This window comes from Mandrillus leucophaeus, unplaced genomic scaffold (genome assembly GCF_000951045.1).
Source record: "Mandrillus leucophaeus isolate KB7577 unplaced genomic scaffold, Mleu.le_1.0 Scaffold593, whole genome shotgun sequence".
Classification (NCBI taxonomy): Eukaryota; Metazoa; Chordata; class Mammalia; order Primates; family Cercopithecidae; genus Mandrillus; species Mandrillus leucophaeus.
In genome coordinates this window covers 456,176-478,151 of record NW_012106397.1, presented here as the reverse complement: position 1 = coordinate 478,151, position 21,976 = coordinate 456,176, and the positions used below count along the sequence as shown (strand labels likewise).

The 21,976-nt window shown below is 43.7% G+C and overlaps 1 protein-coding gene across 3 annotated transcripts in view; it reads left to right on the top strand.

Annotated features, from left to right (window-relative positions):
• Positions 1-11,530: 11,530 nt before the first annotated feature.
• The window catches only part of ZNF169 (zinc finger protein 169), a 59,120-nt gene continuing 48,674 nt past the window's right edge, over positions 11,531-21,976 (top strand). For all 3 annotated transcript variants that reach the window (XM_011999438.1, XM_011999441.1, XM_011999439.1), the window contains exon 1: positions 11,531-11,610. The gene's annotated coding sequence lies outside the window, so the exon portion shown is untranslated. The remainder of the gene's footprint in view (positions 11,611-21,976) is intronic.

Here is a 21,976-nt window from a genome sequence, read left to right as displayed (position 1 = left end):
GGCTCACTGCAACCTCCACCTCCCGGGTTCAAGCGATTCTCCTGCCTCAGCCTCCCAAATAGCTAGGACTACAGGTGCCCGCCACCACGCCGAGCTAATTTTTGTATTTTTAGTAGAGACGGGGTTTCACCATGTGGGCCAGGATGGTCTCGGTCTCTTGACCTCATGATAGGAAGAGTGAATTCTTTCTCTCTGCTTGAGCTTGGATGTCTGTCTTCTCCTGCCCTCAGATATTAATGCCCCTGATTCTTGGGCCATCGGGTTCAGGCCAGTACTTATATTATCAGCCTTCAGACTCAGATTGAATCATACCACTGGCTTTCCTGGTTCTCCAGCTTGTAGATAGTAGGTCATGGGACCTTTGAGCTTTCATAACCAGGTGAACCAATTCCCAAAGTAAATTTTCTTTTATGTGTTTTATATATGTAAATATAAAATTGGTTCTGTTTCTCTGGGGAACCCTAATACAGATTTTAGTGCTGAGAGTGGTTTTAGTGGAACAGAATTTTTAAGATGAGTTTTCTGAATTGGTTCTGGAATTTGCTGTCTAGTATGAATTGATTTAAAGATGTTAATAATTCTATTTCCAGTGGTAAAGAGAGAGCACTGATAATCCGTGGTATAAACCAGATAATCCATGGCATGTTCATATAGATACACAAAATATCTACATTGGATGCTCCCAATCAACCACGTGTAAGAAGCAAGGAGATAAGTGACTTTGTATATGATACTTTCAAACATTTTTGGAAAACTAAAGAATATGATGATGTTGGCTAATGCTAATGTCACTGGACAAAGTGGTGAAAGAAAAGGACAAACTCAGGGATTTGAATTCCCAGGTCAAGTGCTGCATAAATGATCCAAGAGTTTCTAGGCGTACCCTGAAGGAGAGCCTTATCTCCTGTAGGCACAGGGCTGAAATTGCTGAAAAATCAAATGCAGAACCTCATTCTATGATTGGCTGAATTACAGCACAAGTTGAACTCTAAGTCGCGTAGGTGTGTACTCTTAAAGTGAGGACATTGGAAAAGAATGGAGTTCTGTCAACTTGGATGACTTTAATAAGGCTAGAGACATTGAGCCTCCAAACTCTGATGAATCTTTTTGCCAGTGGAAGAGGTCTCCCCAAACCCAGTGGAGTTGGCCTCCAAACCTGCAGTGATATTGGTCTTTCCACGTCTGCCTGAGGGGATTAACCTTGCATTGCCTGAGGAAATGGTAAAGACCTACCCTGAGGCAGTTGTCTTGCAAGACACTGCTGGTTTTTCTCAAGACCCGTATGCACCACCCCTTTTCATTTCTAAACCTACACCTAGACTGAAGTCCCAGCAGGTCCCTAAAGATGAGGTACAAAGTGTAACCCATGAGAAGGTATACTATATTCCAAAAGAACTGCTTGATTTTCTAGTTTAAACAAGTAGAAAGCAGGGAACATGTTCAGGAATCAATATTAAGGGTGTGGGGTAACGGAGGAAGGACAGAAAGTTGGATCAAGTTGAATTCATTAATATGAGCCCACTAAGCACAGATTCTACACTTAATGTTTCAGCTCAGGGACTCAGAAAGGGCTCTCACAGTTTGGATGGTTGGCTGAAATGTGGATCCAAAGATTGACCACTGTGAGTGAACTGGAAATGTGCAACTTCCCTTTGTTTATTTGTTTTGTTTGCTTGTTTTTGAGACGGAGTCTTGCTCTGTCGCCCAGACTAGAGTGCAATGGTGTGATCTCGGCTCACTGTAAACTCTGCCTCCTGGGTTCAAGCGATTCTCCTGCCTCAGTCTCCCAAGTAGCTGGGATTACAGGTGTGTGCCACCATGCCTGGATAATTTTTGTATTTTTAGTGGAGACTGGGTTTCACCATGTTGGCTAGGCTGGTCTTGAACTCCTGATCTCAGATGATTTCCCCACCTCGGCCTTCCAAAGTGCTGGGATTCCAGGCGTGAGCCACTGTGCCCAGCCATCATCTGTTCATTATTCTTATTTTCCCTGCCCTCTTTTGAATTGAGTATTTTTAATGATTTTATTTGTCTTTTGTTGGTTCATTGGGTATATGTTGGTTGTGTTATCTCAGTTATATCTTCGAGTTTATATTATACATCTTTAATTTACCACAATTTACCTTCAGTGGTATTATACTATTTACACAAAGTAGAACCTTACAACAGTGTGCTTCCATTTCAACCCTGGCCTTTGTGTTATCATAGTTATGCATTTTACTTCTATATATATCATAAACATCACAATACCTTCTTATTACTTTAAACAGTTTATTATGTATTAAAGCTATTTAAATGGAACCACAGCTTTTACATATTCTTTCTACTGTTTGTGTGGATCCCTATTTCCATCTAGTATCCTTTTCCTTTTGATTGAAGGACATCCTGTTTCTTCACTGGGTAAAAAATTCTAAGGTGATACATTGGCTTTTTTTTTTTTTTTTTTTTTTTTTCAGTGCTTTAAAGATGTTGCTCCTTTTACCTTGCTTTTTTTTTTTTTTTTTTTAAATTTTTATTTTTTGAGATGGAGTCTCGCTCTGTTGCCCAGGCTGGAGTGCAGTGGCACAATCTCGGCTCACTGCAACCTCCGCCTCCTAGGTTCAAATGATTCTCCTGCCTCAGCCTCCTGAGTAGCTGGGATTACAGGTGCACACCACCACTCTCAGCTAATTTTTGTATTTTTAGTAGAGACAGTGTTTCACCATGTTGGTCAGGCTGGTCTCGTACTCCTGACCTCATGATCCACCCGCCTTGGCCTCCCAAAGTGCTGGGATTACAGGTGTGAGCCACTGCGCCCGGCCACATTTTTTATTGAATGAAATCTGCCATGATCTTTGTTCATCTGTACATAATATGTCTCCTCTTTCTGGCTTTTTAAAACAAGTTTCTTTATAGCTGCTTTTAAGCAGTTGTACCTTGGTGTTGTTATTTTTATGTTTCCTTTGCGTGGGCTTCACTGAGATGCTTTAATCTGTTGGCTTATAATTTTCATCAAATAATTTTCATAATAATAATTTTCATTTGAGTATTTTTATCCCTGTTTTACTTTGAATAGTTTCCCCTTCCATGTCTTCAGGCTAACTTGTTTTTCCCCTGCAATGTCCAGTCTGCTGCAATACCAACTGTGTCAGTCAAGGTCCTCCAGAGAAATAGAACTAATAGGATATATATGGATATATGTATACACAGGATATATAAAGAAAAAAGGAATAGGATAGGAAAAAACTAATAGGATATGTGTGTGTGTGTGTGTGTATATATATGCATATATATTCTATCTGTTCATCTGTTTATCAAGAGGGAGAGAGATACTGATTTATTTAAGGGATTGGCTCATACAATTACAGGGCCTGGCAAGTCTGAAATCTGTAGGGCAGGCAGGTTGAAAATTCAGGTAAGAGCTGATATTGCAATCTTGAGTCTAAAATTCATAGGGCAGGACATCAGGGAGGATTTCTGTTAGAGTCTTAAGGCAGAATTCCTTCTCTGGAAACCTCAGATTTTGCCGTTAAGGCCTTCAACTGATTAGATGAAACCCTCCCACATTATGGAATGCAATTTCCCTTAAAGTCAACTGACTGAAAATGTTAATCACACCTGTAAGATGTCTTCATGGTAGTATCTAGACAACTATTTGATCAAGTAATTGGTCATTATAGTGTGGCCAAGTTGACATCCAGTATGGCATGACGTATAGAAAAACTCTTCTAGAAGTGTTTCCTGTAGTTTCTTGAAGTTGTAGTTATAATAAATGTTTTAATGCTCTTATCTTGGTTTTTCTTTTCTTTTCTTTCTTTCTTTCTTTTTTTTTTTGAGACGGAGTCTGGCTCTGTCGCCCCGGCTAGAGTGCAGTGGCACGATCTCAGCTCACTGCGAGCTCCGCCTCCTATTTTTTTCTTTTTTAGACAGGGTCTTGCTAGGTTGCCCAGGCTGGTCTGGAACCCCTAGGTTTAAGCAATCATCCCAATCGTTTTAAACAGCCTCCTAAGTAGCTGCAACTACAGACACATGCCACTGTGCCCACCTTGTGCCCTTACCTTTTCATTATATTTTCTGTGTCATTTCTATTGGTTGACTTTTCTCTTCATTTTGGGGAATATGTTCTTTGCATGCTAGCATTTTTTTAATTGGAATTCTAAAATCCAGGGTCTTAGGATGGAAGCAGGGCTAAGAATAGAAAAAAAAATCCCCGGTTTTGCCTTATTGGATGCTGGATAGTTTTGTATTCTTTTAAATATTCTTGAGCTTTTTATCTGGGATGCAGTTAAGTTACTTGGGAACAATTTGATCCTTTCTAGTCTTGGATTTAAGCTCTATTAGGTGAGACCAGAGAAGCATTTAGGTTAATTTTTGCCCCACTAGAGGCAAAACCCTTTTGAGTACATGACTTGATGCCATGTGAATTAGCATTTCCACTCTATCTGGTGGGAACAGACATTACAGTATTGATGTTCTTTTTGAGCTCACAGTATTGCCCTCTAACCCTTTCTAGTGTTTTTTACCCCTAATTTTGAGGAGTTTCCTCACGTGTGCATGCTGGTCAGCACTCAACTAATACCTGAGGTAGAGGACTCTCTGCACATCTCCGGCGTTCTCTCTCCCTTTCTGTACTCTGCTCTGTGAACTCTAGCTGCGTAGCCTCCTCAGATTCCCAGTTCCATCTCCTCCAGGTGAACTCCGTGCTCCACTTGACTTTCCCTTCTCTGTGCTATGACTTGGAAATTCTCTCCATCTGCGGAGATCACTGCTCTTCATTGTCTGATGTCAAATGTCTTCAAATGTTTCATATATTTTGTCCTTTTAAATGTTGACTAAGGTGAAAGGCTAAATCTGGTTCCTGTTACTTCATTTTGAGAAGAAGCAAATAGGAAGTAACTTAAAAATACCACTTTTATCAAATTCTTAGGAAAAGAGTATGTCTCATTTTGCAAAGACTCTGGTACATTTCTGAGCGTATTATTCTCTTACATCTAATAAAGAATCTTTGTGTTAGTAAGATAAGTGTAATTGCTACAGTATTCAATGTCCTCAAGTTTAGTTTTTCCTTATCTTTCTTCTTGTAATCAATTGGAATTTTAAAAAAAATTCAGAATCTTCTTCTTTATAACAGGAAAAAAACCCAATATTTTTGGCATTTTTAGAAGTACATTCATACACACTGCCATTGAAAACATGCGGGTGGGAGGTGGAGCAAGATGGGGGAATGCAAGGCTCCACTGAGCAGTCCCCCTTGTAAGAAAAACAACTTAACTGTAATCCCAGCACTCTGGGAGGCCGAGGCGGGCAGATCACACCGTCAGGAGATCGAGACCATCCTGGCTAACACAGTGAAACCCCGTCTCTACTAAAAATGCAAAAAATTAGCCGGGCATGGTGGCAGACGCCTGTGGTCCCAGTTACTCGGGAGGCTGAGGCAGGAGAATGGCATGAACCTGGGAGGTGGAGCTTGCAGTGAGCCAAGATTGCGCCACTGCTCTCCAGCCTGGGCAACAGAGCGAGACTCTGTCTCAAAAAAAAAAACAAAAAAAGAAAAGAAAAACTTAACAACTATTTACACAAAAAAGCACCTTTACAAGAACCAAAAATCAGGTAAGCACAGGGACTGAAGAGGTAGGAAAGACAGTCCTGAATCACCAAAGCCCCTGACCCATCCCCCAGCAGTGGCTCTGGTGCGAAGAGAGAATCCGTGTTCTTGGGAGAGGGCAAGCGCAGCAGTGATGAGAGATTGCATTGAACTCAGTGCTGCCCTGTTATACCAGAAAGCAAAACTGGATCAAACCCAGCCGATGCCCACCCATGGAGGGAGTATTTACACCAGCCTTAGCCAGAGGGGAATCACCTATCCCAGTGGTTGGAATTTGAGTTACTGCAAATCTCACCACCTCTGGCTGGAGGGCCCTAAATAAACTCGAAAGGCAGTCTGGGCCACAAGGACTGCGACTCTTAGGAGAGTTCTAGTGATGAACTGCGCTCAGAGCCAGTGGACTGGGGAAGCACACAACCTACTGAGACAACAGCCAGTATGGCTAAAGGAGTATGCCACCCCTCCCCTAACCCCAGGCTGCAGAGCTCGTGGCTCCAAAGAAGATCCCTTTCTTCCACTTGAGAGGAGAGGGGAGAGTGGGGAGAACTTTGTCTTGCACGTTGGGTACCAGCTCAGCCACAGCAGGATAGGGCACCAGTCAGAGTTGTGAGGCCCCCTTTCCAGGCCCGAGCTCCCAGACACACCTTGGGCCATAAGGGAACCTGCTGCCTTGGAGGGAAGGACCAGGCCTGGCAGGATTAATCATCTGCTAACTGAAGAGCCCTTGGGCCCTAATTGCCAGCAGCAATACCCAGACAGTATGTCATGGGCCTTGGGTGAGGCTCTAAGACTTGCTGGCTTCAGGTGAGACTCAGCACAGTCCCAGCTGTGGTGGCTCTGGGGAGAGACTCCTTCTGCTTAAGAAAAGTGGAGGAAAAAGGCCTGGTACGGTGGCTCACGCCTGTAATCCCAGCACTTCAGGAGGCTGAGGCGGGCGGATCACAAAGTCAGGAGATAGAGACCATCTGCCCAACATGGTGAAACCCCGTCTCTACTAAAAATACAAAAAATTTGTGTGGTGGCGGGAGCCTGTAGTCCCAGCTACTTGGGAGGCTGAGGCAGGAGAATGGCGTGAACCCGGGAGACGGAGCTTGCAATGAAATGAGATCGTGCCACTGCACTCCAGCCTGGGTGACAGAGCGAGAATCTGTCTCAAAAAAAAAAAAAAAAAAGTGGAGGAAAAAGTAAAGAGGACTTTGTCTTGCACCTTAGGTACCAGCTCGGCCACAGTGGAGGAGAGCTCCAAGCGGGCTGTTGGGGTCACTGATTCCAGGCCTTGGCTCTTGGACAGGCTTTCTAGACCTGCCCTGGGCTAGCAGGGAGCCCACCTCCATGAAGGGTGAGTCCCAGGCCAGGTAGCATTCACCACAAGCTGAAGAGCCCTTGGGCCTTAAGGGACCCCTGGTGGCAGCCTGACAGTGCTCCCCCATTGGCTTGTGGTGGCAGTAGCCTCTGACTTTGGAAAGGGGAGGGAAGAGTGGGAAGGACTGCATCTTGTGGTTTGAGTGCCACCTCAGTCACAGTACAATAGAACTACAACAGGTGGGCTTCTAAAGTTTTTGACTCTAGTCTCTGGCTCCCAACAGCACCTCTGGACCTTCCCAGGGCCTAGAGGAACTCATCACCCTGAAGAGAAAGAAACAGACCTGGCTGGATTTGCCACCTGCTGATTGTAGAGTCCCGGGGCCTTGAGTGAACACAGGCAGTAGCCAGGGAGTGGTTACAGGAGGCCTTGGGTGAGACCCAGTGCTGTGCCGGCTTCAGGACTGACCCAGCACAGTCCTAGTGGCGGTGGTCACACTAAGGGTTACTCCACCCCCAGCTACAGGTAGCTCAGAACAGAGGAAGAGAGACTCCATTTGTTTGGGAGAAAGTAAAAGAAGAGAACAAGAGTCTCTGCCTGGTAATCCACAGAATTCCTTCAGACCTTGTTTAAGAGCATCAAGATGACACCTCTACAGATCTGCAAGAACCACAACATTACTGGGCTTGTGGGCACTCTATTGAAGATACAGCTTACAGCACAACACCCAAGTCCTTTTGAATATCTGGAAAGCCTTCCCAAGAAGGATGTATACAAACAAGCCCAGATCGCGAAGACTACAATTAATTAATACCTAACTCCTCAATGCTGAGACACAGCCGAACATCCGTGAGTATTAAAAGCATCCAGGAAAACATGACCTCACCAAATGAACCAAATAAGGCCTCAGCAGAATTGATGAAGCAGAAGAAAGAATTAGTGAGCTTCAAGACAGGCTATTTGAAAATACACAATCAGAGGAGACAAAAGAAAAAAGAATAAAAAACAATGATGCACACCTACATGATCTAGAAAATAGCCTCAAAGGGTCAAATCTAAGCTTTATCAGCCTTAAAGAGGAGGTAGAGAAAGAGAGAGCGGTAAAAAGTTTACTCAAAGGGAGGATAACAGAAAACTTCTCAAATGTAGAGAAAGATATCAATATCCAAATACAAGAAGGTTATAGAACACCAAGCAGATTTAACCCAAGAGAAGGACTACTACTCCAGGACACTAAAGTGGGCAAATTCTTCTCAAGAAATGCTCCACAGGCACCAGCAACCAAGGCAGAAATGGACAAATGGGATCACATCAAGTTAAAAAGCTTCTGCACAGCAAAGGAAACAACAAAGTGAAGAGACAACCCACAGAATGGGAGAAAAGATTTGGAAACTACCCATCTGACAAGGGATTAATAACTAGGATCACGAGGTCAGGAATTCGAGACCAGCCTGACCAAGATGGTGAAACCCCATCTCTACTAAAAATACAAAAAATTAGCCGGGCATGGTGGCCCATGGCTGTAGTCCTAGCTACTCGAGAGGCTGAGGGAGGAGAATCACTTGAACCAGGGAGGCGGAGTTGTAGTGAGCCGAGATATAACTAGCTCAAACAATTCTATTAAAAAATCTAATAATCTGATTAGAAAATGAGCAAAAGTTCTTAATAGACATTTCTCAAAAGACATACAAATGTGGCCAGGTGTGGTGGCTCACGCCTGCAATCCCAGCACTTTGGGAGGCTGAGGCAGGTGGATCACTTGAGGCCAGGAGTTCGGGACCAGCCATGGCCAACATGGTGAAACTCTGTCTCTACTAAAAATACAAAAATTAGCTGGGCGTGTGCCTGTAGTCCTAGCTACTCAGGAGGCTGAGGCAGGAGAATTGTTTGAACCCAGGAGGCAGAGGTTGCAATGAGCCAAGATCATGCCACTGCCCTCCAACCTGGGCAACAGAGTGAATGAGACTCCATCTCAAAAAAAAAAAAGATATACAAATGACAAACAGGTATAAGAGAAGGAGCTCAACATCATTGATCATCAGAGAAATGCAAATCAAAACTACAATGAGGTATCATCGTGACCCAGTTAAAATGGCTTTTATTTAAAAGACAGGTAATGACAAATGCTGCAAAGGATTTGGAGAAAAGGGAATCCTTGTACTCTTGGTGGGAATGTAAATTAGTATAGCCATTATGGAGAACAATTCGGCGGTTCCTCAAAAAACTAAAACTTGAGCTTCCATAAGATCCAGCAATCCAGGGCTGGGCGCGGTGGCTCACGCCTGTAATCCCAGCACTTTGGGAGGCCGAGGTGGGTGGATCACGAGGCCAGGAGTTCGAGACCAGCCTGACCAAGATGGTGAAACCCCATCTCTACTAAAAATACAAAAAGTTAGCTGGGCATGGTGGCCCATGGCTGTAGTCCTAGCTACTTGAGAGGCTGATGCAGGAGAATTGCTTGAACCCGGGAGGCGGAGTTGTAGTGAGCGGAGATTGTGCCACTGCACTCCAGCCTGGGTGACAGAGGAAGACTCCATCTCAAAAAAAAAAAAAAAACAAAAAGTTAGCTGGGCATGGTGGCCCATGGCTGTAGTCCTAGCTACTTGAGAGGCTGAGGCAGGAGAATTGCTTGAACCTGGGAGGCGGAGTTGTAGTGAGCCGAGATTGTGCCACTGCACTCCAGCCTGGGCAACAGAGGAAGACTCCATCTCAAAAAAAAAAAAAAAAAAAAATCCAGCAATCCCAATCCTAGGTATATATACCCAAAAGAAAGGAAATCAGTATATTGAAGAGATATCTGCACTCCCATGTTTACTGCAGCATTATTCATAATAGCCAAGATTTGGAAGCAAACTAAGTGTCCATCAACAGACGAATGGATAAAGACAGTGTGGTACTTATGCATAATGGAGCATTATTCGGCCATAAAAAAGATGAGATTCTGTCATTTGCAACAACACAGATGGAACTGTAGGTCATTATGCTAAGTGAAATAAAGCCAGGTACAGAAAGACAGACATCACATGTTCTTACTTATCTGTGGGAGCTAAAAATTAAAACAACTCAACTCATGGACATAGAAATTAGAAAGATGGCCTGGGCGCCCTGGCTCACACCTATAATCCCAGCATTTCTGGAGGATGAGAGAGGTGGATCACTTGAGCTCAGGAGTTCAAGATGGGCTGGGGCAACATGGCAAAAAACCCCATCTCTATAAAAAATACAAAAATTAGCTGGGATGGTGGCCACACCTGTAGTGTCAGTTACTCAGGAGGCTGAGGTGGGTGGATCACTTGAGCCTGGGGAGATTGAGGCTACAGTGAGCCGAGACTGCACCACCGCACTCCAGCCTGTGACAGAACAAGACCCTGTCTGAAAAAAAAAAAAAAAGGAAAAAAAAAAAGAAAGTAGAAGGATGGTTACCAGAGGCTAGGAAGGGTAGTAGGGGGTGGTGGTGGATGATTAATGGGTACAAAAAATAGAAAAATAAATAACACCTGGTATTTGCTAGCACAACAGGCTATAGTAAAAAATTTAATTTTACATTTAAAAAGATAAGTATAATTGGATTGTTCCAAACACAAAGGATAAATGCTTGAGGTGATGGATACCCTATTTACTGTGATGTGATTATTATGTATTGCATGTTTGTATCAAAACATCTCAGGTAACCCATAAATACATCCACCTATTATGTACCCACAAAAATTAAAGGTACAAAAAGTTAAACTGACAAAAAATAGGGGTGTAGCCAGACGCGGTGGCTCACGCCTGTAATCCCAGGACTTTGGGAGCCTGAAGTGGGAAAATTGCTTGAGGCTGAGAGTTCCAGACCAGCCTGGTCAACACAGCGAGACCCAGATTCTTCTTCTTCTTTTTTTTTTCTTGAGAAGGAATCTCACTCTGTTGCCCAGGGTGGAGTGGTGGCGCGATCTCGGCTCACTGCAACCTCCACTTCCCGGGTTCAAGCGATTCTCCTGCCTTAGCCTCCTGAGTGGCCGAGACTACGGGCGCCCATCACGACGCCCAGCTAATTTTTGTATTTTTAGTAGAAACGGGGTTTTACCACATTGGCAAGGCTGGTCTCGAACTCCTGACCTCTGGTGTTCCGCCCGCCTCGGTCTCCCAAAGTGCTGGGATTACAGGTGTGAGCCACCGCGCCCGGCGGCAAGACCCAGATTCTAAAAAAACAAAACAAAAAATTAGCCGGGTGTGGTACTATGCACCAGTATTCCCAGCAACTCAGAAAGTTGAGGTGGGAGAATTGGTTGGCCAGGAGTTTGAGGCTGCAGTGAGCTATGATCACACCACTGTACTGCAGACTGGCCGACAGAGACGACCCCTTCTCAAAAAAGAAGTAAGTAAATAAAGTACAGGGGTGCAAAATCGCAGATGTGAATTTGCAGGATGGAAGACAAATAACATCTTTTTTTTTAAATAATTAAATTAGAAGGACCGTATAAAAAGTTAAATAGACTTGGTGCTCACCTGACCTCCCTTCTCATGGACCCGAAAGTTAGATTTTACTTTCTGATTTTTCACAATTTCTCCTGGATGCGGCGGTCCCGCCCCTCGCGGCATTCTGGATGTTGTAGTTCCTCGCTCCAGGGCATCCACGGTAGGGTAGTTGCGCGCCCCGGGGCAGTCTGGGTAGTGTAGTTCCGTGCCCAGGGGCGGTCCGGCTCGCGTACTTCCGCGTCCCGCCATCGTCGCCGGGTGCGTGGTGAGTGTCCTTTCACAGTTCTGGTGCGCTAGCCCGGAGGTGGTCCCCGCTTCCGCGGCCCTTCCACGGGAAGGAAGATCGGGAAAGCTGGCATGGGCAGTCCCTGCTGTGGCCACATGTTCCTCGGTGTTTGAGTTTCGGCTGTGGGGTCTGGGCGTGCGCCGTCCACCCCGGAGAGAGGTCTTGGCGGAGGTCCTCTGGTGGGGAGGGGGCGTTGGCGTTGTCGCTGTCGCGTGCTTTTGGCGGGACTCTGGGCCCAGTATCTTGACCTGGAGGGGCCAGTGCAGGCCTGGGACCGACTTCCCGAGCTACTCCGCAGGTGCGTCCCCGGTACTTCTGGGGCCGTTGAGTGGGCTCTGCCTGGGGTACCCAGACAGCATCCTGCCACCAGCATAGCGCCATTCCCTCCCATCATCGCGCCTTGGAGGTCTCAGGGCCAGCAAATGTGGCTTTGGGGGACATGATATCCTTGGTTGGAGCAAACTTCCTCATTAGTGGGAGGCACGCGGCTTGGGCATCAGTCGGGTTGTTTATTTATTTATTAAATTTTATGTATGTATGTATGTATGTATATATGTATGTATGTATTTATTTATTTTTGAGACGGAGTCTCTCTCTGTCGCCCAGGCTGGAGTGCAATGGCGCATTGTCGGCTCACTGCAATCTCCGCGCCCCCCACTCTCCCCCACGCCGGGTTCAAACAATCCTACTGCCCGTGCCTCCAGAGCAGCTGGGATTACAGGCGCCCGCCACCACGCCCGGCTGATTGTTTGGTCTTTGTTTTGTTTTGTTTTTTGAGACAGAGTTTCGCTCTTGTCGCCCAGGCTGGAGTACAGTGGCGCGGCCAACCTCAGTCCGATTGTGTATTAGGACTCTTGTGGCTGGCTGGTGCACCGTGGTGGTGATGGTGCAGCTTGGCCGCAAGGACTGGGGTTTGTGGGGGAGGACTGTTTGTGGATAGACATCCAGACTTGGTCTTGATAGTGGGGGGACCCCTAGGGCCATGCGACTCGGGTCAGTAGCCTTAGGGTCTGGGGGCCCTGCTGCGCTTTGGTGAGTTGAGGAGGGCTCGGCTGGAGTTAGACATCCCTGGATTGTGGGTTACATGGGTGCGTACTTGTGTCCAGATTGTCGGCGTCTGCAGCTGTGTGGCTCCCTCCGACTTTGGGACTCTTCTGGGAGCATGGGTTGCAACAAGTAGAATGGTGCCCATAGGACCAAGGAACATATTTCTCAAGCCCCAGGGGGCTGTTGAATGACTCCTTGAATTCCTGGAGGTGGGGGAAGAAGTTGGGTGGAAGGCATCCAGACGTACATTTTTTTTTTTTTTTTTTTTTTTTAATGAGATGAAGTCTTGCTCAGTCTCCCAGGCTGGAGTGCAGTGGCGCGATCTCAGCTCACTGCAACCACCACCTCCTGGGTTCAAGCAATTCTCTGCCTCAGAGTAGCTGGGACTACAGGCGCCCACCACCACACCCGGCTAATTTTTTTTGTATTTTTAGTAGAGATGGGGTTTCTTTCTTTCCTGTTCTTTTATTTTCTTTCTTTCTTTCTCTTTTTGAGACGGAGTGTCGCTCTGTCCCCAGGCTGGAACGCAGTGGCGCGGCGTGATCTCGGCTCACTGCAGACTCCGCCTCCCGGGTTCAAAGGATTCTCCTGCCTCAGCCTCCTGAGTAGCTGGGACTACAGGCACGTGCTACCACACCTGGCTAATTTTTGTATTTTTAGTAGACCACCATGTTGACTAGGATGGTCTCGATCTCCTGACCTCATGATCCGAAAGTGCTGGACCTCCGAAAGCACTGGGATTACAGGCGTGAGCCACCGCGCCCAGCCCGAGATGGGATTTCACCATGTTGGTCAGGCTGGTCTTGAGCTCCTGACCTCGTGATCCATCCGCCTCCGCCTCCCAAAGTGCTGGGATTACAGGCGTGAGCCCCCGCGCCCGGCCAAGACCTACATTCTTATTTCTAACTTTTCAGTATGAAAACATTGCAAAGATATCCAGAAGTAGTTAGGAAGTTCCATGGATTCATCACTCAGCTTCACCACTTATAAATGACTGACCTGTTTTCTTTCCCCCAAATCTGCAACCCCAAGTGTGGATCTCTTTGGAAATTGTCTCTTTCACTAGGAGTCTATACCAGGGTTTGCTGTCTTGAGTGACCCTTCATAGTGTGAGTTCAAATCCAGGTCTCTCCCTTTGTCGCTGTCACTTTGAGCAAGGTACTTAACCTCGTGGAGCTGCTGTGAATGTGGAATGAAGTAAAACTTGTGTATGACACTTCTGTGATGTAGTGCTTTAAAACAAAATTCAGAAGTCATATCATTTCATCTGTAAATGGCAAAAACCACGATTAGTTTTGCACCATCCTAACACTTCAGTATGCATCTTTCATAAATAAGGAATTTAAAGAGAAACAACTTCAGCATTAATGATCGTACCCAACAGAATTAACAGAACTTATTTAGTATCACCTATACAGGCTGTGTTGTTTCCCTATTTATCTCAAAAGATGCCTCACTACAGATGTTTGTCCACTGCAAAGCTTTCCTGAGTTTTCTCTGGCAGAATTACTTCCAGTGTCCTTTTTAGTTGCAGAGCACTTGATTACATGAGGACTCCAGGGCTTGCATGGTACATCTCAACTGTCCGACCGTCCCAGTGGTTTTGAGATAGTTCTTTGAGGGAACAGGCGCCTTGTCTGGCTCCTCATGGGTCACTGACACAGTGCTTGGCACCCACCTGCACTGTGCAACTGATTGACTCTGAGGGTATGAGGAGTTGTCCTTTTTGCCTGGAAAAGGAAGTTCAGGGGGGATAGAAACTCAGATGGAAAAAGGGGTTAGGCTATTACTAGGGAAAGCCTAGGGTGCCAAGGTTGTGTGCGAATCTTACCTGAGATCAGCGGGATCTACTGCCGGGTTCTGACAAGAGAAGGGTCATGATTTCTTTTTTTCTTTTCTTTTCTTTTCTTTTTTTTTTTTGATACAGAGCTTTGCTCTGTCCCCCAGGCTGGAGTGCAGTGGTGCGATCTCGGCTCACTACAACCTCTGCCTCCCGGGTTCAAGCGATTCTTCTGCACCACCATGCTGAGCGTTTTTTGTTTGTTTGTTTGTTTGTTTTTTGTATTTTTAGTAGAGATGGGTTTTACCATGTTTGCCAGGATGGTCTGTCTCCTGACTTGTGATACGCCTGCCTCGGCCTCCCAAAGTGCTGGGATTACAGGCGTGAGCCACCTCGCTCGGCAGAGAAGGGTCATGATTTCTAACTGCCCTCATTACCCTGTCTCTCTGTTCGCTTTTACAGTGAAAGTCATCAAAACAATTGTCTGCACTTGATGAATGCAGTTCGTTTCTGTGCATCATCTATTTGATTTCTAAATATTAGTGGGGGGAGGGTTCTAGATACACTTACTGACTTCTTATTTAATTCCATTCAGGTCAAAGAACAAATGATGTAGAATACCAGTCTTTGCAAATGTATTGGGAGTTATTTCCCGACCCAGCATATAGTGTGAGTTGGGGAATGTCCCATAGGCCCTTTAAAAGCATGTGCATTCTGTTGTGCAGTGGTGTACTAATATCAGTTTGGTCAAGTTAGTTATTATGTTCAAATCTTGTTATTTCCTTATGGATTTTTTTTTCCAGTTCTTTTATCAACTGTTGTGGCAGGGTGTTAATTCCAACTAGGACTATGGAATTTGCCAGTTTCTCCATTGAATTCTGTCAATTTTTGCTTCACATATTTTGAAGCATTGTTACTATAAGGTGCATACACATTTATCTTTGTTATATATTCCTGATGAATTGACTGTTTTATTATCATGAACCATCCCTTTGTATCTCTGGTAATAGTTTGTCTTGAAATATAGTTTATCTGATAGTTATATACCCATTCCAGTCTTACTATGTTTACTCTTTGCATGTTCTATCTTTTCTCATTCATTTTGTTTCAACTGACCTATGTCTTATATTTAAAGTCTTTATATTATAGACAACATATGGTTGGGTCTTGCTTTTTTTTTTTTTAATCCATTCTGGCAATCTGTGCCTTATTTATTTTTAGAGACAGGGTTTTGCTATGTCGCCCAGGCTGTTCTCCAACTCGTGGGCTCAAGCAATCCTCTTGTCTCAGCCTCCCGAAGTGCTGGGATTACAGGCATGAGCCACCGTGCCCAGTCTGTGCCTTTTAATTCGAATGTTTATTTCATGTAATTATCGATACAATTAGATTTAGGTCTCTTTTACTGGTTTTTTTTTCTTCCTCTGTTCCTATTCCTGCCTTCTTTGGGCCAATTGAACTTTTTTTTTTTTTTTTAACATTCTAATTTAACTTAATTCAATATAACTTAATTGCCACTTAGCTATACTGCTTTGCATTTTTACTTTATATTTTAAGTTGCTGCTTTAGAGATGACAGTATACATTTGTAACTCTTCACAGTCTATGTAATCTTGTACAACTTCATGTAAAATGAGAGATCTTGTATAGGTACTTGTACTACCTACTCCTTCATTCTTCAGGCTATAATTGTCATATGTATTGAATCTTCATATGCTGTCAATCACAATGCAATTTTAATATATTTGCTATAAACAGTCTTTTATTTTATCTTTTTGAGGTGAAATCTTGCTCTGTCGTCCAGGCTGGAGTGCGGTGGCACAATTTTGGCTCACTGCAATTTCCGCCTCCCCGGTTCAAGCGATTCTCCTGCCTCAGGTTCCCAAGCCACTGGGATTACAGGCATACGTTACCATGCCCAGCTAATTTTTGTATTTTTAGTAGAGATGGGGTTTTACCACGTTGACCAAGTTGATCTTGAACTCCTGGCCTCAAGTGATCCGCCCACCTTGGCCTCCCAGAGTGCTGAGATTACAGGCGTGAGCCATCGCGCCTGGCCTCAGTCATGTATTTTAAAGAAATTAGGAGAAAAAGATAGTTTTTTGGGGGTGTGAACATTATTTATCATTTCTAGTGATCTTCAGTCACCACAGAAAATCCAAGTTTCCATTTGGCATCATTTCTCTTCGGTTTGCAGAAACTCTTACAGGGCAGTTCTGCTGGCAATAGATTTTACTGGTTTTCTTTTACTTGAAAATGTCTTTGAAGTCTTTTAAAAAAATCAACTTTATTACAAAATCACAACTCTTAAGTGTACAATTTGATGAGTTTTAAGTAGTGTATATTGTTGTATAACTGATTTGCTCCTTGTCACTAAAGTTTTGCCTTTCCTAGAATTCCACGCAAATGAAATCATCTAGTATGTATTCTGTTTCTTGATCAGTAGTTTATTCCTATTCCTTTCTATTGTATTCTATTGTGAGTCTGCTACCTTTTTATTGATCCATTCTCCTTTTTCTGTTGTTTTTGATTGTTAGGTATAGTGATTAACTCACTGTGACCATTCTTGTACAATTCTTTTCTTCTCCAGGGTTCATTTACTAGGCTGATGTATAACTCTTTCTGTGCCCTATTTTTTTTAAAACTATCTCTTGGGTACTTTGGGAATTGCTAGATCATAGGTATGTTTAACATTCAAAAACCTGCCATACAGTCTTCAGAAATAGTTGTAGCATTTTACAGTTGTGTTCCTGGACCAAACTGAGGGTCAGGCTGCTCTTTCTCCTGGCCCAATAACGAGATACAGATGAACTGGGGAGGAGGAGAGTTTTTATTTCTATAACTGGTTACAGGGAGAAGGCCTGGGAATCGTTGCAAAACTCAAAATTACAAAGTTTTGCCAGGCGCAGTGGCTCACGTCTGTAATCCGAGCACTTCGGGAGGCTGAGGCAGGTGTATCACTCGAGGTCAGGAGTTCGAGACCAGCCTGGCCAACATGGTGAAACCCTGTCTCTACCAAAAATACAAAAATTAACCAGGCTTTGTGGCAGGCATCTGTAATCCCACCTACTTGGGAGGCTGAGGCAGGAGAATCACTTGAGCCTGGGAGGTAGAGGTTGCAGTGAGCCAAGATCGCCCCTTTGCACTCCATCCTGGGGGACAGAGTGAGACTCTGTCTCAAAAAAATAAAATAAAATAAAATAAATTACAAAATTTTCCAGAGCTTATATACCAAGCTATATCTCTACGTGTAAGTGTGCCTTCATCTAAAGACATGAGTGATTAACTTCCTTTAATCTATAAGGTCTGAGTCCTGAAGACCTTCCTCTGGAGCCTCAGTAAATTTACTTAATCTAAATGGGTCCAGCTGCTGGGGTGATTACTCTTATTTTATCTCCTGCTAAATCATGGAGGTTTGGGGAGTTCCCTCAGATCCTCAATAAACTTGTTTGTGGAGGCCTAGGGAGTTTCTTCAGACCCACAATAAAACTTGTTTAATCCTAAATAGGTCCTGTTAAGAATTCCTTAGTTATTTACAAAAATTAGCCGGACATGGTGGTGCTTGCCTGTAATCCCAGCTACTCAGGAGGCTGAGGCAGTAGAATTGCCTGAACCCGGAGGCAGCGGTTGCAGTGAGACAAGATCACACTATTGCACTCCAGCCTGGGTGACAGAGAGAGACTCTGTCTCAAAAAAAAAAAAAAAAAAAAAAAAAAAAAAAAAAATTGTTAGTTGTTTTGCCATGCTTTAAGGCCTGGGAAAGGCCTAGGCAAAACTCCTGATGGGCTTTTGTTACATCCCAGCCTTTGTATAAGGGCACTGGCTTTTAATATTTAACTTAACCACACAGTCAGTACTGAAACAGTTCTTAGTGAGACCTGACCTGCCACATTCCCCGCTGTCAATCTGCACATGATTTCTGTCATGCTTGTATATTTATTTATCACGAGAATTGTAGGGAGATGGGGCATCATAATCTTTCTGGCTACTTCCTGCTGAGATGTGGTCATTGTTACAGAGCACCGAACGCAGCGCTGGAGTGGAAGAGTTCGATTTGTTCCCAGTAGCACTCTCTGTTTTGGGGGCTTAGAGGCAATGCCTGCTGAAACATAATAGTATGCAACAGCAACACATATAAATAGGTTACTGCTGTTTTCTTCTGGAGTTTAAGTTGTCTAGTCTTCAGTTCACAGGGCTTCAAGAAGGCACAGCTTAGGTTTCAGTGGTTTCAAATTAGGAAAAATGGGGAAAAAGGAAAAGAAGGAGGAAAAAATTGAAAATAGTATTTTGGAGACCTGTAGACAGAAAAATTAGAATTTAATCCAAAGTGTAGAATATAATAAAAGCTGAAAAAACATCAGGTGAAACTAGAATTTAACAACAGGTATACTATAGTTTTTGAAATGTAATTTTTCTCTCTCCAGTTTCCCATTTTTATTAAAAGATAAATCATGGTAGGACTGGTTTTCTTCATTGTACTTGGTCTAATTATTTGTATACAGTGCAGGAAGAATAATTATATTTCACGTGGGCTTTTTAAATTTGCTTTGATGGAACTTTGTTTCATAGAAGGAATCTGAGATAAGACTTTTTAACGCCAAGCCTAGCCATGGATTTGTATCATCAAATACCTATCAGTTAGGTGAATGCCTCTCCTCTTGAGGTTCTAAGATAACTTGGGGTTCCTGGCCTGTCAGAAAGTGATTACTTACCACAGATCAGAAACCCCGTACAGGGACTGTGTACACAAAATATGAGGCCAGTTTCTAAGGACTTTATTGGCTTTATAAGTGAAGTTTGATTCCTTAAAGGAGAGCACATCATTCCAGTTAAAGCCTTGGTAAAATAACCAGTTTTTTCAATTGTGTCCTGTTACAAAATAAAACAGATTCTTATTGCACTTATGCAAATAACTGTATGACCATAAATTAAGAATACTCACAGATAGTTTCCAAATTTTAGAGGAACCAAGTAGAAAGGAACAAATATGCTCCAAATTTTGTTCATAGGCGTATACTTGTTACAAGCTATTAATAGCTCAAAAGAAAAGTTTCCTTGACACTGAAAAGCAAAACAAAGGATTAGCAATATTTTAAGCAAAACGTCAAAAAGATCACTCCAGGCTCCTATTAGTTCCGTTCATGTAGTTAATTGCTGTCCTGCTTGATATTAATGAACATTTTAGCTTGTCACGAGTCCTGAACGTTTTTCCTCTATTCTGATGTCACAAGCTCTAAAGTTATCGGAAACCTGCATTCAACAGCACCTGTTAGAGCTTTACAGCTGATTATAAAACTGCCTTCTTTTTTTCTTTTTTTGAGATGGAATTTCACTCTTGTTGCCCAGGCTGGAGTACAATGGTGCGATCTCGGCTCACCACAACCTCTTCCTCCTGGGTTCAAGTGATTCTCCTGCCTCAGCCTCCTGAGTAGCTGGGATTACAGGCATGTGCCACCACACCCAGCTAAAGTTTTTTGTATTTTTAGTAGAGATGGGGTTTCTCCATGTTGGTCAGGTTAGTCTCAAACTTCCGACCTCAGGTGATCTGCCCACCTCGGCCTCCCAAAGTGCTGGGATTACAGGCGTGAGCCACTGTGCCTAGTTTATAAAACTGCCTTCTAAAGAGGACCAAAACAAGACAACAATTGTTTATGGATGACAAAAAGTTTTAGGGTAGCCATAGTTACAGACACAATTGACAAGGAAATCTGTTAACTCTGTGGCACAAAATAATTTAACATAACAATTATAATTATTACTGATAATGTACACTAAGATATATCAGAATTATAGGAGTTTCCCATAACTTTGGAACACATACCAATAACATATTTATACAAATATAGCCCAAAGAAAGCCAAGCATGATTTCTTATTTAACAATGCTTTCTGTATAATTTTATACCAAATAAGCCCAATTTCATCTTTACATTCGTGTACTATTAATGTTGGCTGGGCACGGTGGCTCACGCCTGTAATCCCAGCACTTTGGGAGGCTGAGGCAGGTGGATCACGAGGTCAGGAGTTCGATACCACCCTGACCAATATGGCGAAACCCCATCTCTACTAAAAATACAAAAATTAGCTGAGCATGGCAGTGGGGCCTATAATTCCAGCTACTCAGTTGACTGAGGCAGGAGAATTGCTTGAACCAGGAGGCAGGGGTTACAGTGAGCCAAGATCATGACACTGCACTCCAGCCTGGGGGACAAAGCGAGACTCCGTATCAAAAAAAAAAAGAAAAAAAAAATTCCAAACAAAGACATTTCTAAGTGTCTAAATTACACATTTTCTTAAAAACCCCAGAGTAGCTTTTGTTGTAATAGCTGTTAATGAAGAAAACAGAATTCAGTCAACTGACAAGAAAAAACTTGCTCAAAAAGACAAGGTCCTAGGAGAGAAATAAACAAAAACATGAAGGCCTTTAAATACAAACATGCACAAATACATATACATATCTTGGATGTTAGCTTTTATTTAAGCCGACTCTCAGCCATTCAGCTCCTAAAAAAAAAATTTTTTTTCTTCCCAGAGGCCTCTCAGCAGGAATGAATCCAATACCTCCCATTATCAAGTTTACATGGCATCAAAAGGAATAAAACAGATACACAAACAAGTGGAGACGAATTTTGGACAACAGAAGGGGGAGTGCACTCAGGCAAAACAGACTCAAAACCAACTCAAAACCTGATCTCAACCAAAACGCAAAGGGGGTGTATGAGCGAGCCCTTTTGCTTCCCTTGGTGGTACCGGACAAATGACTTAGCAAGCCCAGACAGGAGAACGGTAGACTCCCGACATACCATCTAGTCAACTCACCCTTGGAGCCCGTCCACTCCTGATCTCCATGTTTCCCTAGTAGTGAAAGGGACCTGCAGATTTGCGCATGCATGGAACAGCCCTCTGGAGGGTCCTTGGGGGAAACTTCACCCAGCAGCTGCTGGAATCCTCCTGAAGACTGTCTCCTTGCAAGCTGCCAGCCGCTGAACGCAGCACTGTCCTTATCTCCTTGCTAGCTCGCCAGATTTGTTCCCTGTCGGGCTGCTATTTCTCGTGGACCAGTAACGAGATGCAGATGAACTGGGGAGGAAGAGAGTTTTTATTTCTGTAACTGGTTACAGGGAGAAGGCCTGGAAGTTATCGCCGGACCAACTCAAAATTACAAAGTTTTCCAGAGCTTATATACCTTCTAAACTATATGTCTACATGTAAGTGTGCATTTATCTAAAGACATAAGTGATTAACTTCTTTTACTCTGTAACTAAGGTCTGAGTCCTGAAGACCTTCCTCTGGAACCTCAGTAGATTTACTTGTTCTAAATGGGGCCAGGTGCTGGGGTGATTACCCTTATCTTGTCTCCTGCTAAATCAGGAGGTTTGAGGAGTTCCTTCAGGCCCCCAATAAACTTGTTAGTGGAGGCCTGGGGAGTTTCTTCAGACCCACGATAAAATTTGTTTAATCCTAAGCGGATCCTGTTCAGAATTCCTTCATTATTTTGTCATGCTTTAAGGCCCAGGAAAGGC